Genomic DNA, 17,174 nt, shown 5'->3' on the forward strand with positions numbered 1-17,174 from the left:
TGACAAACCTGACAAAAGCATGAAATGGGGAAAGGATTCCCTATTTAATAAATGGTGCTGGGGAAACTGGCTAGCCATATGTAGAAAGCTGAAACTGGATCCCTTCCTTAGACCTTATACAAAAATTAATTCGAGATGGATGAAAGACTTAATGTTAGACCTAAAACCATAAAAACCCTAGAAGAAACCTAGGCAATACCATTCAGGCCATAGGCAAGGACTACATGACTCAAACACCAAAAGCAATGGCAACAAAAGCCAAAATTGACAGATGGGATCTAATTAAACTAAAGAGCTTCTGCACAGCAAAAGAAACTACCATCAGAGTGAACAGGCAATCTACAGAATGGGAGAAAATTTTTACAATCTACCCATCTGACAAAGGGCTAATATCCAGAATCTACAAAGAACTTAAACAAATTTACAAGAAAAAAATCAAACAACCCCATCAAAAAGTAGGCAAAGGATATGAACAGACACTTCTCAAAAGAAGACATTTATGCAGCCAACAGACCCATGAAAAAATGCTCATCGTCACTGGCTATCAGATAAATGCAAATCAAAACCGCAATGAGATACCATCTCACACCAGTTAGAATGGCGATCATTAAAAAGTCAGGAAACAACAAGTGCTGGAGAGGATGTGGAGAAATAGGAACGCTTTTACACTGTTGGTGGGACTATAAACTAGTTCAACCATTGTGGAAGACAGTGTGGTGATTCCTCAAGGATCTAGAACTAGAAGTACCATTTGACCCAGCCATCCCATTACTGGGCATATACTCAATGGATTATAAATCATGCTGCTATAAAGACACATGCACACGTATGTTTATTGCAGCACTATTCACAACAGCAAAGACTTGGACCCAATGCAAATGTCCATCAATGATAGACTGGATTAAGAGAATGTGGCACATATACAACATGGAATACTATGCAGCCATAAAAAAGGTTGAGTTCACGTCCTTTGTAGGGACGTGGATGAAGCTGGAAACCATCATTCTGAGCAAACTATCACACGGACAGAAAACCAAACACTGCATGTTCTCACTCACAGGTGGGAACTGAACATGAGAACACTTGGACACAGGGTGGGGGACATCACACACCGGGGCCTGTTGTGGGGTGGGGGGAGGGGGGAAGGATAGCATTAGTTGATATACCTAATGTAAATGACAAGTTAATGGGTGCAGCACAGCAACACGGCACACATACACATAAGTAACAAACCTGCACATTGTGCACATGTACCATAGAACTTAAAGTATAATAATAATTTTTTAAAAATTCAAGTAAGCTTTTTTTTTGTAGAAACAGACATGATGATTTTACAATTTATATAGAAATGCTAAGGACCTAGACTAGCCAAAATGTTTTGAAAAAGAAAGAGTTTGAAGGATTTACACTACCTGATCGTGCTAAGTGAAAGAAGCCAGACATAAAATACTACATACTCTATGAATATATTCATGTAAATCCCAGAAAGGCAAACTATAAGAAACCACAACAGTAGTTGCCATGGACCAGGGTCAGAAGAAGAATAGCTGCAAAAAGACACAAGGTAACTTTTTAGGATGAAGAAAATATTCTATCATGGGCATAATGGTGTTTACATATGGTGTAACATGTAGTGATGTCACAGTTTTCAAAACTCATCAAGTCATACCCATAAAACTGGTTAGTTTTACTGTTTGTAAATTTTATATCACTAAAGCTGATTTTTTAATGGAAGAAAAATCATTTTAAAATTTAGTTATGTATATGAGAGGAAATAGATGGAAGGTACAGAAATAGAAGTTTGAGATATCTGAATATACCTTATTTGGTGTATGTACATGTTTTTACATAATTATAAAAAATTAAAAAATAGTTCCTAGGAATTTGATGTACAGTAAAACAGCCTAACTCTGTATTCACTTGAAGGCATAACTCTCCTTGGGGAACTATTCTATGTGACTCCATAACATGGTGATTTTATTATACATTCCTAGTGGGGCATACTAACAAAACAAAAACATATTCATTTTAGTAATTTTTTTTTTTTTTTTTTTTTTTTTTGAGACAGAGTCTCACTCTGTTGCACCCAGGCTGGAGTACATGGCATGATCTCAGCTGACTGCAACCTTCGCCTCCCCAGTTCAAGTGATTCTCCTGCCTCAGCCTCGCTAGTAGCTGAGACTACAGCCATGGGCCATCATGCTTGGCTAATTTTTGTATTTTTAGTAGTGACAGGGTTTCACCATGTTGGCCAGGCTGGTCTCAAACTCCTGACCTCAGGTGATCTGCCCACTGTGGCCTCCCAAAATGCTGGGATTACAGGCACAAGCCACCACACCTGCCCCACTTTAGTAATCATATTGTTGATAGCCATGTTATTACACTAGCAGCTCACAATAACTACTAAATTTTATCAAAAGGCAAACTCAGAAGCAAATCTGAATAATTCCCCATTTGTCAAAGATGAAACTATTATATCAATAAAGTTAGTGACTGTAATGCACTGAAGCACATTGAATTTCTTTAAATCAATGAATTATTTTAAAAAACAGTTTTTTATTGTGAACAGTAGTAAATGAAGGATAATAATTTAATATTTATCCTGCCTATATAATAAAAATTGTACCTCAACATAAGAAAATAATTGATGAGGCAATCTTTTCTTATAGAAGTATTCCAACTAATAATTGAAGAAGGAATTAACAGAATTAAATTTTTACCTCTTTACAGCTTCTAATGAAACAATGAATCTTATGAAACGATGAATCTAAGATAATAATCATCAGTGGCTACTAACATCCCAAAAGAGAGAAACTAGACATTATATATTTCCTATTAAAGATAAATAATACCACCTGTATTAGTCTATTCTCATGCTGCTATAAAGAACTCCTTGAGACTGGGTAATTTATAAAGGAAAGAGGTTTAATTGACTCATGGTTCCACACGGCTGAGGAGACCCCAGGAAACTGACAATCATGGTGGAAGAGGAAGCAAACACATGCTTCTTCACATGGCAGCAGGAGAGAGAAGTGCTGAGAAAAGCCAGAAAAGCCCTTTATAAAACCATCAAATCTCATGAGAACTCACTCACTATCATAAGAACAGCAGCATGGGATAACCACCCCCATGATTCAATTACCTCCCACCATGTCCCTCCCATGACACATGGGAATTATGGGAACTATAATTCAAGATGAGATTTGGGTGGGGACATAGCTAAATCATATCACCACCTATGAAGTATTCTTGTAAAAAAAAAAAAAAATCCTAACCTCAATTGGCTCAATCTAGATTTTACTCCCAATGCAATGGACAGAAGAACATGATAAATGACACAATGGGGATGCGATCAGTGGTACCCAGACAAAGGAAAATGCTTCAGAACAAAGACCTGCTGCTTTTTTTGTTTTGTTTTGTTCTGAGATGGAGTGTCACTCTGTCACCCAGGCTGGAGTGCAGTAGCATGATCTCAGCTCACTGCAACCTCTGCCTCCCAGGTTCAAGTGATTCTCCTGTCTCAGCCTCCCTAGCAGCTAGGACTACAGGCACACACCACCACACCCAGTTAATTTTTGTATTTGTAGTAGAGATGAGATTTCACCATGTTGGCCACGCTGGTCTCGACCTCAAGTGATCCTGACCCTCAAGTGATCCACTCGCCTAGGCCTCCCACACTGCCTGGTGCAGCATTTTTTTGAGAAAAGAGAGAGAGAAACCACAATCATCTAACTTTTATTACAGTATATCATCATAATTGTTCTATTTTATTAGTTACCATTGGTAATCTCTTATTGTACATAATTTTTAAATTAAACTTTATCATAGCTATGTTATGTATAAGAACAAACATAATATATATAGGGTTGGATACTATCCTAAGTTTTAAGCATCCATTGGGGGTCATGGAACATATCCCCCTAAGGATAAGGGGAGACTACTGTATAAGGAATGACTGTTAAGTTGGAGTATAATGATGGTATTGGGATAACAATTTAAAAAAGTAGTGTCTATCTTAGCAATACATATAGAAATATTTATAGATCAAATGATATAGTATCTGGGATTTGCACTAAAATAATATGGAGGTGGAGGGGATATAGGTAAATAGTAGAGAAAACAAAAATAGCTATGAGTTGATCATTGTTGAAAGGTAAATGAAGTTCTTCATTGTACTATTTCCCCTACTTAGTATATCTTTGAGATTTTAATTTTATTTATTTATTTTGAGACTGAGTCCCACTCTGTTGCCCAGGCTGCAGTACAGTGCGGCAATCTCGGCTCACTGCAACCTCTGCCTCCTGGGTTCAAGCAATTTCCTGTCTCAGCCTCCCAAGTAGCTGGGATTACAGGCACCCACCATCACACCTGGCTAATTTTTGTATTTTTAGTAGAGACGGGGTTTCACCATGTTGGCCAGGTTGGTCTCAAACTCCTGACCTCAAGCAATCCACCTGCCTTGGCCTCCCAAAGTGCTGGGATTACAGGCTTGAGCCACTATGCTAGCCTTTTAGATTTTAAATAATAAAAGCTAAAAGACACTTGCTGTTATAAAATTATACAATATTGATTAAATGTAAAGAAGTATAACTGGGAATGATTTTCAAATGCTTTTTGGAAGCCATCTTATACTTGGGATTTAGCAAATGAATCTTTTCACTGGTGCCACTACATAGCAAATCGTTCTCTCAGATTCAGATATTTTTAGAGTACATTTTAAATTACAGAATCAGAATTGTTTGTGAAACTAAGATGGCACACAAAATGTAATTATATTTTTAATTTGGAAATAGAAACGTCAAGAACTCAGAAAGGTACCAAACGGCTTTTTATAAAGCCAGTTACTAATCTTGGTAGTCCCAAAATAATATTTTCTTATAATGCTGTAGAGAAGAAAGAACTTATCAGGTTGCAGTGTAAGTGAGGCAAAACATCAAAGCTGAGACCAACTGTGTATTAATTGTGTTCTTAGGAGGCTCACCATTGTAAGAACAGAGAATATGTTCATAGTATACAAATTCGTAGCATACAATGAGTATACTAAGTTGAGCTTTGCTAAGGAAAGTAACCTGAAATGAATTTACATAGGCAGTTGAAAGCCTACCTATGGAATCAGTGCTATTTGACTGATGTGGGTAGCGGGTGCAGTCTTCAGCCTTTGTGGTTATCATGGCTTCGGGTGCTTCACATTCCCAAACACTCAGCTCCTCTGCTCCATTAAATTCAGCAGGATAGGGGGATTTTGCTGAAATTATACCAGATTAGAACCAGCAGTTTAATATCAAAACAAGCATTCACATTTTGCTTCCCAAACCTGATGATTGATTTCCTTATAACTGAACATGTAGTACTGTATTGTATTGTTTGCTATTTTCAGAAATAGTTGTTTTCTTGTACCCACTCCCCTACCACAAATGCCCACACACCAACAACAGCACCTGACTTCAGGGGAAGTTCAATGTGAGTCACAAAAGCAGCAATGAAATGCTCTCATTCGACTGTCCTTCATTCAGTTTCCCCAGTTTTACTCAGAAATGTCTCAGGCAACAAGGGCCTGGTGCGGGAATGTTAAGGGCTTTTCAGACTAACAGGTTTAGTTATTTTCATAATCTCCAATCAATCAGGCCTCCAAACAAGATTTAGAAGTTTCTGTAATAAGGACTCAAATTATAATTTAGTCATTTAATACTTATCCAAAGAAATATACAACTGAAATTCCACCAAAAGCATTTTTTGTTGCTAATTATGAGAAGACTTTTACTTAACACTTATTTTATACCTACTATGAGCCAGGCATTGTTCCCAGCACTTTATACATATTAATTAACTTAATCTCATAAACCTGTAAGGTAGCTACCATTGCAATAATTTCACTAAAGAAGAGATTGAGGCAAAAAACTATTAAATAATTTGTCCAAAGTCACATAGCTAGTAAGTGGCAGAGTGGGATCTGAACTCAGGTTTGGACTTCACCAAAGTTCATATACTTAACTACTATACTCTGCTGCGTCTCTATTAAACTCTGACACTTCAACTACACTACAGGTCACAACACAGGCTCCCTTTCTCTCTAGAGTCAAATGCTGTATTTTAAAAATGTCTATCAACCTAAGACTATGTCAATACAACATGCAAACTGGTTCCTGGAGGACAAAAGGAGTACTACTCCCAGACAGACTTTGAGAAGAACATAGGGGAAACACAGGCCACACTTCCAGTACATGCCCACAGAAAACACATGTGAAAGCCAGTTAGTATGTCATAGCGGAAATTTTGCAAAGTGTAAAATGACCATAGTCTGCACGTTTGAAGACAGATTATGTTAGAGACAAGTTTATATTGCTATATAATTCGCACTTATGTTAGCCTGCTTTACAATTAGTTTGACAAAATGGTTCAGTGACAGGGACAGTATCTTGTACTTCTTTGTAGCTTACCCACACTCTTCCTACTATCAATTAACTTTCCTACTCCTAAATACTAATGATGCCTAAAATATAAAAATATACTAAAGTTCATTTAAATTTCAGGGATTAGCCATAGGACTATTCTTGTGCTAGATGGATGTATCCAATGGAAAAAAAAGTCTTCAAGAGTCCTGTTCATTTAGACATCATAAGAACAACAGAAGAAGTGAGTAAAATTTCTTAGGCCGTTAAGACAGATACAGGGTGTTCCCAAGCAAAGTAGTTATCTTTATCTTGGGAAATAATAAAAGGAAATTTAAGTGGTCCTATGGAGAGAATCTTAGAGCAAAGGTGGAAACTTTAAGTGGGAAAAAAATCCATTAAAGACTACAGAAAACCAATGATTTGACTTTTTAAGAAAGAGAAATATAAAATCACCTGCTCTTAAGATAAAACCTATTAAAAATATATTTCAGTTCAATATTCAAGCTAGACAAGGGGAAGAGATGATAGAAAATAGGAGAAAGAAAAGACCATCACCTCAGGCCTACCCCAACGATAATTTCTACAATGACAGCAACCACATATCTTATATTTTCTTGAACCCTTCTAGTTTCAGATAGACTCTACTATTGTTCAGATACATTCATTTGCATTTATCCACATGTTCTAACTTCTAGTTTGGAAAATTGCTGTCAACTGACCTACTTCCACCATGGCCCCAAATTCACTCCTGCTGTAGTCCCAGTTCCTCCTGCCTGACCATTAGCTAGACAAAAAGCAACCCTTTGCTTCCCCCTTTTATCATTCCCCTCTTCTCCTCCCTACACACAACCATCCTCCAGCTCTAATCTTTTTCAGCATTGTAACCTTACCTTCCTTCCCTCTATGGTAGCCAAGATTCCCAATCTGGCCCTGAATTGCGCTCGAGGCTATAAATCCAATCCCTTTCCTACCTCAACTGCATACAATTAATGTGTTTGGCTCTGTGCCAGAGACTGCCTAGTATTCCCAGGTTGCTGCTTTTTTGGCCACAAGTTCTCCTTTTACAAACCTCAACCAAAAATCATTTCTTGGGTACTTAGCTCTGTCATCCAACTAATTTTAGTTCCTCCTCCTCTGAAACATTCTCTTTTAGTACGGTGAAGATGAGGAAATACTGATATGAAAATCAGTTCAATTTCTCTAACATTCGCTGAGCATCTTCTATATGTTTCATGTGAGCACTACACTGTACCGGCTGGTGGGGGATGGAATAGACATACCACAAATAAACAAGAAATTTCTTGCTCTCAAATGCTTAGAATTGAATGGGTGGGGACAGAGTGAAAACTATCTAATATATAAGGGTAATTTTAAGCAAGATTAATCTGCCTTCAATGGCAAAATGGATTGCAGGGGGAAATAATGAGCAAGGAAAACATGCTTGTCTCTCTACGTTGTGAGCACAAAAGAGCAAGCAAGTGCTTCTGACCAGAAGACTGGGAAAGTTTTGTTGTGGAAATGGATTTTGGACCAGACCTGGTGGGACAAAGTAGGATTTCAGTAGTGGACAGTAAAAGAAAGTACCAAAGAATGCTCTTGGCATCCTTGCCTATGTTGTTGTGCCATAAAATCTATCCGGCCACTCTTGCCTATTTTCCAGTGAGGAAGTACATTAATTTTCTAGGACATGTGGTACTTTCCATAACAAAGGACTACAAACTGAGTGTCTTAGATGATAACAATGTATTGTCTCATCTGGAGAAGAGAAGCCCGAGATCAAGGTGTTAGCAGGGTGGGGAGCTTTTGCAGGCTGAGGGAGAGAGTCTGTTCATGCCTCTTACCTAACTTCTGGTAGTTTGCTGACAGTCTTTGCTATACCTCGGTTTGTAGAAGCATGGTCCTAACCCCTGCCTTGATCTTCACATGGCATTCTCCCTGTGTGCATGTCATTCTTCAACTTTTTCTCTTTCATAAACACACCAGTCCTGGTGGATTAGGTCTTCCTAATGACCTAATTGCCACTTGATGGCCTCTGTAAGGACCATATCTCCAAATAAGATCACATTCTGAGGTACTGAGCCTTAGGATTTCAACATATACATTTGGTGGTGGTGGTGGGCAGGGGGGACATATTCAACCCATAGCAGAAATACATTAAAAACATATAATAATATATAAACATTACTAATTAACACTAAAATATAACACACTGATATGTCAATCAATTAAATCACATGACCAATATAATTATATTAGTACTAAATACATAATAATATAAATAAAATATATAATATAGACATAATGATAACAATAAACTTTACTGACAATTTACTATGACCTAAGTTATTTTCTTCATCTTATTTACATCTCACAACATTCTATCAGAAAATTAGGACCAGAACTTGCACACTCATTGCACAGTTGCAGATGGCAAAGTTGTACCAAGATTGTTCTATCTCTGTACCCTGTACTCTAATAACTACACTAAGTATGGTATTAACGTACATATGCATTTACAAATGGATAGCTGTAATGAAATGGATTCTTCTGTGTAGCTTTATGAAAGTCTTTGTATATTTACTGTATATTATGTAGATAAATTAGAAAGTTTATTTGTAGCACAAAGGCATTTTACATTTACAGCTTTTGTTAGATAAAATATTGGTTATACTCAAATTCTTCACCTCAAATCCCACAGCATCTTAAAGAAACACCTCAAGTTTCATGTTTTTTAGATTCTCTATTTCTGAATCAAAAGAAGGACGCATTTTATGTCTAGGGATTCCAAGTCCACAAACGACTTGTTTTCTTCCCATGAGAGGAGAATGAACAATGGGAACAGATAATGCATTTTGGTACAAACAGAATCCAAATAAAAACATTAGAGAGGTTGGCTTCTGAACAAGTGATAAGATTTAATGCCTTCTACTCTTACTGTAAGTACCCTTAAGAGGATACCAAGTTTAAAAGGGAGGAAAGCAAATGAGGGTATTTTCATCTTTCCATCAAGGTAATAGGAGTTGTACTAAGATGGAATCATAATGACAATAATAGTGTTAATTTTCATACTGCTTTGGAATTTTCAAAATGCTATCACATATTTTATTTCACTTGACTCTAACAACCCTGTTTGGTGGGCAAAATAAGTGTAATGACCCCGATTTTTCAATAAGGACACTGACACCCACAGAGGTTAAGTGGTCTCCCAATGTCATCCAACTAATAAATAACAGGAAACACAAATAATGTAGTCTGCACCTTCAGAACAGCTATTTCTTAGCCTTTGGGAATGCCAGCCTTTTAAAGCAGCATGTAGCATGGTAGTGTCAAACTGAACTGACTTAGGAAACTTTTAACCTGAAAATTCGTTGCAAAAATACTTCATTGGGAATTTTGTTGGGAACCGTTTGTTTTCTTAAGACTTCATTTTTAAGAGCACTTTTAGGTTCACAGCAAAATTGAGAGGAAGATACAGAGGCATCCTATGTATGTCCTGCCCTTACACCTGCATAGCCTTCCTAGTTACCAGCATCCCCCACCACAGGAATACATTTGTTACAACTGATGAATTTACATTGACACGTCATTATCCCCCAGAGGCCACAGTTTACATTTAGGGTTCATTCTTCCTTTTGTACATTCATTGGGTCTGGACAAATGTTTAATAACACGTATCCACCATTACAGTACCATACAGAGTAGTTTTGCTGCCCTAAAAATCCTCCCTATCCCCTGGCAAACACTGATTTTTTTTTTTTTTAACATTGGAATTCTATAGTACATAGCCTTTTCAGATTGACTTCTTTCATATAATAATATGGATTTCAGTTTCCTATATATCTTTTCATGGCTTCAGAGTTCTTTTTATCAGTAAATAACATTCCATCATCTGGATGTACCATAGGATATCCATTTCATTACTTAAGGACATCTCAGTTGCTTCCAAGTTTTGGCAATTATTAATAAAGCTGCTATAAACATCCATGTGTGGGGTTTTGCATAGACATAAGTTTTCAACTCTTCTGGATAAATACTAAGGAGCCTGGGTGCTGCATCATATAGTTATAGTATGTATAGTTTTGTAAGAAACTGCCAAACTGTCTTCCACCGTGGCTACATCACTTTGCATTGCCATCAACAATGAATGAGAGTTCTCTTGCTCCACATCCTCATCAGCATTTGGTGCTGTGAATTTTTCCCATTCTAATAGGTACGTAGGGGCATCTTTTTTTAATTTGCATCTCCCTGATAGCATATGTGGAACATCTTTTCATACGTTTATTTGCCATCTGTATATCTTTTTTGGCAAGGTGTCTGTTAAGGTATTTGGCCCATTTTCAATCTGATCATTTTCTCATTACTGAGTTTTAAAAGTTTTCATACATTTTGGATTTTGATAACAGTCCTTTATCAGCTATGTCTTTTGCAAATATTTTCTTCTTGTCTGTGGCTTGTCTTTATTCTGACAGTGTCTTTCACGAAGCAGAAATTATTGTATTGCATTGTATTGTGTTGTGTTGTATTGTATTGTATTGTATTGTATTGTATTGTATTGTATTGTGTTGTATTCTATTCTATTCTATTCTATTCTATTCTATTCTATTCTATTCTATTCTATTCTGAGACAGAGTCTTACTCTGTCACCTAGGCTGGAGTGCAGTGATGCAATCTTGGCTCATTACAACTTCTGCCTCCTGGGTTAAAGCGATTCTCCTGCCTTGGCCTCCTGAGTAGCTGGGACTACATGTGCTCACCATCGCACTTGGCTAATTTTTGTATTTTTAGTAGAGGTGGGGTTTTATCATGTTGACCAGGCTGGTCTTGAACTCCTGACTTCAAATGATCCTCCCGCCACAGCCTCCCAAAGTGCTGGGATTACAGGTGTGAGCCACTGCACCAGGCCCAGAATTTTTAATTTTAAAAAAGTACAGCTGATTAATTCCTTCTTTCAGGAATTGAGACTTTGGTGTTGGATGTAAAAAGTCATTGCAGAACATGAGGTCATCTAGATTTTCTCTTATGTTATCTTCTAGGAGTTCTAGAGTTTTGTGTTTTACATTTAGGTCTGTGATCAATTTTCAGTTAACTTTTGTGATGCGCATAAGGTCTACATTCACCTTTTTGCATGTGGATGTCCAGTTGTTCTAGCATTATTCTGAATTGTTTTTCAGGACAAAATGCTTAATAGCTGTTCAACTTGCTCCTGATAGAACTTTATATTATTTCATGAATGACTGCCAAGTATCATATGTAAACAATGAACTACAGAAGAAATAAAATAGTAAAAGACCCAACCAATTCTGAGATGCAGACTCATGCATATAATTGCCATATTGACATCTCCATTTGAACATCAAAGGTACCTTTCACAGTTACTGTGAGAAAAAAATTGGTTTCTATCACTTCAAATTTGGTCATCTTCCAGGTTCTCCACTTCAATAAATGAAGGACTTACCCTTCATTTTTCCCTTCCCTTTATTATACATATAATAATATACATATATACATCCATATAAAGATATTAGCAAGTTTCTGTCTCCAAAATATATCCTATAATCATTCCCTTCTCTCCACCTTTATTGCTACCACCCTAATCCAACTAATCAAGCCCAGAGAAGTTCACACATTTCCTAACTAGTCTCTCTGTTGCCACTTTTTTCCTCTTAAATCCAATTCCATATGGAAAACAGAACGTTCCTTTTAAAATACAATTTGGGACACTTAACTGCCCTGCTTAAAACCCTTCAACGGCTTTTCCTTTTAGATGAAATAAAATTCAAACTCCTTAATGTTGCCTACAAGCCTTTCACAACTTGGTCCAAGCTCACCTCTTTGACATCATCTCCTTTCATACTTTTCTACCTGTGGTAGGCAGAAAATGCCTCTTTTCCCCTCCCCCACCAAAATTTCCATATCCTAATTCCTGGAAACTGTGAATATGTTATCTTACATAGCTAAGAAGAATTGAGGTTGCAGATGAAATCAAGGTTAGTAATCACTGACTTTAAAATGGGGGGATTAGCCTGGACTACCTGGGCAGTCCAATGTCATTAGAAGGGTTCTGAAAATTGAATAGGGAGGCAGAAGAGTCAGAGTCAGAGAAGACACGATGATAGAAGCAAGGCCACCAAAGTGATGTGGTGTGAGCATGAACCCATGCTGCTTGCTTTGAACACAGAGCTAGAGGGCCATGAGCCAATGAGTGGGGACAGCCTCTGGAAGCCAGAAAGGGCAAGGAAACAGATTCTCCCCTAAAGTCTCCAGAAAGGAACACCTTGGTTTTAGCCCAGTGAGACTATTTCAGACTTCTGACCCAGAAATGAAAGACAGTAAATCTGTGTTGTTTTAAACCATAAATTATGTGGTAATGTATTATAGCAGCAATAGAAAACTAATACTAAGACAAGCCCCACTGGTCTATTTCATGAATCAAGATCTGCCTCGGAGTTTTTATCTTTGTTGTCACCAATACCCGGAATGCTCTGTTCCCATATATTAACATGGCTGACCTGGCTCCTTTCTGTCACTCTGATCTCAGCTTCATAGCGTGGTCTTCTCTGACCACCCAATTTAAAATAGCCTACCACTGCTTTCTATCACATTGTTTATTTTCTTCATAGCACTTTAACCATATGAAATTATCTTAGACATTTATGGATATCATTGCTTGTCACCTAATTCCCAACTCTAGAATATAATTTCCATAAGAATAGGATGCTTGGCCTTGTTCACCACTTACTATATGCATCCTCAGTGCCCGGCACGATGTGCATGTTCAATACATAAATACTGGTCACTGGATGAATGAAATCTCCTATGGGTGGTTTCACAGAGAGTGATGGGGAGAGAGGCGTAAGAAGAGGCTGGAGAAGTAGACAGGGGCTAGTATCTTTGATCTATGGTAAGAAGTTTGATCTTTATCCTAAGAACATTGATAGGCCAGGGGAAAACTATAGAAAGGGGAGTGATGTATTTGTTTCTCTGATTTAAAAAAATTTGTTGGCGACAGATTGGAGGGGGGACATGGAGTACATGGATGTGAGGAGAATAGTTAGGAAGGATACTGGTGGTAGTCCAGGCACAAGATGGTGGTAAAGTTGGACTGAGGTCATGAAAAAAGCGAATGTAGTAGAGATATAATTTGAAATTAAAATAAACAGAGCTAGATTACAGACTAGAGTATAAGAGGTCAAGATGAGTTGATCTCAAGAATGACTTCCAGAATTATAGTCTGAGCAACTTAGAAGACTGTGATGCAAATTTCTAACACAGGAAAAATGAAGAAGAAACACATTTGAGTATCTACACTAAGGAGAAAGATAGTGAGTTCAGTTTTGGCTTTGTTAAATTTGAGTTGTTTCCAGGATATAAAAGTAGAGACATCATGTAGATAGTTAAAATTTCAGCCCAGAACTCAATTTAGAAGCAATGGTGGTAGATAACGTGTTTTGAGGATAAAAACACTGATAGCCACGGAATTGGATGAAATCATCTAGGGAGAGAACATAGAGAAGAGGGCTCAGGACACTGCAAGTTCTCCTGCGCTGAGAAGTCATCAATCTTCCTCACTGTAACCCAGAAAGCAGACCGTTACCCAGCAGGAAAGACGGCTATTTGTACTACTTTGAGACTTTGCTTAGCCCATTCTACTATCGTGGATGGAATTTCCTCTTTCCTGTTCTCCTCTGGACACTTAGGCAGAGGTGAAGCCAGTAGAGAAGACTGAAAAAGAACAGTCAAGGAGGTTGAGGGAAATCAGGAGAATTTCACTTCACTGAATTCATAATGCCCCCCGAAATGAATAAAGAAACAGTGACTTTTGTGGGATAAATGACTCCTCCCTTCTCAGAACATTATGAAGACAAAGACTGAATACTAGCCTCTCATCCTAAATTCTTACACCAGGAGAAGACTTAGGGAGTATGTATATCATGGAAACATAATTCTTGATGAAACTGCATCAAGTTTTCCTACAAAAATATTATCAAAAGAATGATTCATCAGAAAACCCTCACCTCCAGTGTGTGCTACAGGGCAGGAGCCAAATTCACGCACCTTGACTTGCTATGTTTTTGTGGCCGGCTCACTCCTCTGAACTTCCGAATCCAGAGGTTCTCAAAGTTGGGACCCTGTCCGGCAGTCTGCCACGCCAAAACTATTTACATAATAATGCCAAGATGTCTTATCTTTTTCATTCTCATTCACTCTGGGGTGGATGGTGAAGTTTTCCAGAGTCTATACGGGACTGATATCACTTCAGATTGAATGTTGAGATAAGAGAATGCATTAAAGAAATTTGCAAATATGTAATATAATGCTACTCTTCTGTTCTGGAAAACCAAGTTATTTTTCATAATAATGTTCACATGTAAGGGGTTCATTACTGTTTTAAACACGGCCGGGCGCAGTGGCTCACACCTGTAATCCCAGCACTTTGGGAGGCCTAGGCAGGTGGATCACCTGAGGTCAGGAGTTCAAGACCAGCCTGAGCAATATGGTGAAACCCCATCTCTACTAAAAATACAAAAAATTAGCTGGGCGTGGTGGCAGATGCCTGTAATCCCAGGTACTTGGGAGGCTGAGGCAGGAGAATTGCTTGAACCTGGGAGGCAGAGTTTGCAGTGAGCTGAGATCTCGCCATTGCATTCCAGCCTGGGCAACAAGAGCAAAACTCCATCTCAAAATAACATAACATAACATAACATAACATAACATAACATAACATAACATAACATAAAATAAATTGATAGTTTCAGGTTTCTCCATTTTAATTTCTAATACAGTAAATACTGATATATAAAACCCCTATGAACAGAAGTTCTTTGGGGTCCTCAGTCATTTTTAAGGATATAAAGAAGACAGGAAACCAAAGTTTGCAGTGCACTGTCCTAAATGGTCACCACAAGGGTTCTGAAAACTGGGACAATGAACAGCAGATTCGATTCTCCTTCCCTAGTATCTAGCTATTCCACTGTATGGATAGGAAGCACCTTTTGTACTAAAACTTAGGGATTTTCTCCCCTATCTCCAAGCGGAGACAGCTCTACCTCTGCACTGACACTGATGTTGCTTGAAAACCTCAGTTGACTCATGCCTGGTCTGCATTTCAGATCCTCAGCCTCAGCCCAGGGTCTCCAGCTTCTGCCCAGCCTACATCTCTGGACATGATTCCCAGTCGTTTTTAAGAGAGGGACCTGGGACTCTGTTAACTCTCTTGGAAGGAATGGTATAAACGGGGGAGAAAGCGCAGTGGATGTCTGGTGGCAGGGGTAAGGAGGCCCTGTGCTTCAAGTTCGGTGCCCGGGAGTGACCGCCAGCCTGGGGCTCACCTCCGCCAGCCCAGGGCTCATCAGGACACTCCCACAGCTGGATCCAGGCCCAGCATCGGTTGATCATACTCATTCGGGTATCAGGGCTTAGGAATCACCTGAGCAGGGCTGTTTTTGTCCATGGTCATCTGTGCAACTGCAAGAATGACTTGTCCATACTGCAGTTGGCCCCGTGGCCGTCCTCAAGGTCGGCTTTCTTGAAATCTTGAAGGAATATTCGGACCCACTTGGTTTGGCAGTTTTGTGGTTCTCTCAGACTGTTCCCTCTCCTCATGTGACTGGACGGGAAAATATGTGGAAAGGTTCTACAAAGCCATACAGTCTGTGTCAACGTGGTGAGGTGGGGACTGACAGCCAGGCACGAGGCTTTGAGTTCTAGCCGAGCGGAAGCGGCGGTCAATGACTGCCTCTGCCTCCGCCTGTGCACACCAGAGGCAGCCGGCCCCACCTTCCACCGCCTGCCCGGGGTGGCTGCAAGTGCGGCTGCGCAGAAGCCAGGGCGGGGCATCCTCAGGCAGGGGCGGGGGAACCTCGCCTGGGAGTGGATTCCGGAAGTCAGGTTCTGTCTAGTGCTGATAAGATTGGGCTGATAAGAGAACTCAGGCTGCCAGGGCGGAGCAAGATGGCCGAATAGGAACACCTCCAATCTCCAACTCCCAGTGCGAGCGACACAGAAGACCGGTGATTTCTGCATTTTCAACTGAGGTACTGGGGTCATCTCACTAGGGAGTGCTGGACAATCAGTGCTGGTCAGCTGCTGCAGCCCGACCAGCAACAGCTGAAGCAGGGCGAGGCATTGCCTCACCTGGGAAGCGCAAGGGGAAGGGAATCTCTTTTCCTAGCCAGGGGAACTGAGACACACAACACCTGGAAAATCGGGTAATTCCCACCCCAATACTGCACTTTAAGCAAAGGGGCACACCAGGAGATTATACCCACACCTGGCCGGGAGGGTCCCACGGCCACGGGGCCTCCCTCACTGCTGGCACAGCAGTCTGCGATCTAACCGCAAGGCAGCAGCAAGGCTGGGGGTGGGGCACCCGCCATTGCTGAGACTTAAGTAGGTACACAAAGCCGCTGGGAAGCTTGAACTGGGTGGAGCTCACAGCAGCTCAAGGAAACCTGCCTGTCTCTATAGACTCCACCTCTGGGGACAGGGCACAGCTAAACAACAACAACAAAAAAGCAGCAGAAACCTCTGCAGATGCAAACGACTCTGTCTGACAGCTTTGAAGAGAGCAGTGGATCTCCCAACACGGAGGCTGAGATCTGAGAATGGACAGACTGCCTGCTCAAGTGGGTCCCTGACCCCTGAGTAGCCTAACTGGGAGACATCCCCCACTAGGGGCAGTCTGACACACCACACCTCACAGGGTGGAGTACACCCCTGAGAGGAAGCTTCCAAAGTAAGAATCAGACAGGTACACTCGCTGTTCAGCAATATTCTATCTTC

Source organism: Rhinopithecus bieti, unplaced genomic scaffold, assembly GCF_001698545.2.
Source record: "Rhinopithecus bieti isolate Rb0 unplaced genomic scaffold, ASM169854v2 scaffold_5, whole genome shotgun sequence".
Lineage (NCBI taxonomy): Eukaryota > Metazoa > Chordata > Mammalia > Primates > Cercopithecidae > Rhinopithecus > Rhinopithecus bieti.